At 53.6% G+C, this 1,673-nt stretch overlaps 1 pseudogene; it reads right to left on the bottom strand.

The window, feature by feature from the left end:
* Positions 1-226: 226 nt before the first annotated feature.
* On the bottom strand, positions 227-1,140 carry LOC132319399 (feather keratin Cos2-3-like; annotated as a pseudogene).
* Between the last annotated feature and the right edge of the window lie 533 nt (positions 1,141-1,673).

Here is a 1,673-nt window from a genome sequence, read left to right on the forward strand (position 1 = left end):
CCTCAGGTTGGCTCTGGGGTTCTTAGGGCAAGAAAGAGATGGGATAAAGTGGAAGGCAAGGTAGTTAGACTTTGGCCATGTTTTCAGAGAGCCTCAGCAGCCCTCCTTTGAAAGGGCAGCACTGAATGCTCAGCTTCTCTGAAATCCATGGCCAGCAGCTCTGTCCTCAGTCCAGTATTAGCTTCTAGATTCCTGGGGATCCTTGTCTGGGCTGCCACCAGTGGCTTTAGCAGGGGGGACACCTTCTACCGCAGTAGCGGCTAGTGATGCAGGAGAGGTCACAGCAGCCAGAGGTGATGGGCACTCCATCACAGCTGAGGATGCTGCCAACAGCAGCGGAGGTGGAGGATCCTACAATGGTGTTCTGTGGAAAGGAGCTGAGGATGGGGCCAGGCAGGGCCACCACCACGGGAGAGGGCTGGATGACGACGGTGGAGTTCTGGCACTGCCTGACACAGGGCTCATTGCAGCTGTTGGCCAGCGGGGTCGGGCCACAGGGCCGGCATGGCAGGCACTGGTATTAGCAGGACATGTCTTGAGGCTGGAGGTGCACCTGGGAGAGAGGGTTGGGAGGAATCAGAGCACAGGGACATGTGAGCAGCAGCCCACCACAAGTCTGTCACCTAGCCATGAGTGTTAGAAAGGCACCTGCTGAGCCAGGAGGTAGAACCTGGGCAGAGAGGCAAAAGGGTTTCTTGGCCTCATCCTGACACACTACTGCAAAGTGTTGCCAGGCTCAACGAGGCTGCTGATTACCTCTTTAAAGAAAGCCCCCTCAGCCAAGTTCCGGACACTCTCTGAGTCAGGTTTTCACCCTTCTTCCCCCTCTCAAGCACTACCACGACCCAGCATAGGATGGAGGAACACACAAAAGCAGAAAAAGGGCATGGGGAGAGGGCTTCATACTCACCTGGTTCCCAAGGAGGAGGTGAGAGAAGTGAATGAGGCAGCGAGGAGTTGGGCTGGCTTTTATGATGGCCCTGACCCACCCCAGGCCCAGAGGTAGCTTCTATGGAAGTGGCAATTTTCTAAGGTGCTCATGATGAACGAAAAACATCCCAGCTAATGACATGTGCTGAGTGGTTGTTTTCCCGATGCCACCTTTTCATTTCCTGGCTTATGCCATACCCATTCCTTCATGGAGGCTTCTTCTGAGTGCTGGGATTGAGAGGCCCCAGGATTTCAGGGGCAGGAATGCGTCAGTACCCACAGAAGCCTCAGCTCAAGTGCCGGATGGGTGCAGTACAGGCAAGGGGTGTTGACCTGGGGCAAACTGGTGGGGTTGCCTGTGGACACGTTGACAGGAAGGGGCCCTGCAATCCTTGCATGGTCACCCAAAGGCTTCTTTCTCTGAGGACACGCCGTGTCCTTCTCTTTCCCTCCATAACCAACACTGTCACTCCATCGATTACTTGTACAGTGCAGGTGGACTGCACTGCTGGGTTTCATAGACTCCTCATCTTTTACTCATGAAACTAAGCAACCGTCCCCAAACTTCGGGTATTGAGGACTGCAAAGGCTATTTTCCCCCATTTTTCAACACTGCTGAAAATCAAAATTATGTCAGCCCTCTTCTACTGCTGGGAAATTATGGGGTGGACAGCATGATGCCTGAAGAGAAAAATCACTTCTTGGCATGGTACACAGATAATCAGGGGAAGACTTTTGCCTTG

This window comes from Gavia stellata, chromosome 28, assembly GCF_030936135.1.
Source record: "Gavia stellata isolate bGavSte3 chromosome 28, bGavSte3.hap2, whole genome shotgun sequence".
In the NCBI taxonomy this organism is placed as follows: domain Eukaryota; kingdom Metazoa; phylum Chordata; class Aves; order Gaviiformes; family Gaviidae; genus Gavia; species Gavia stellata.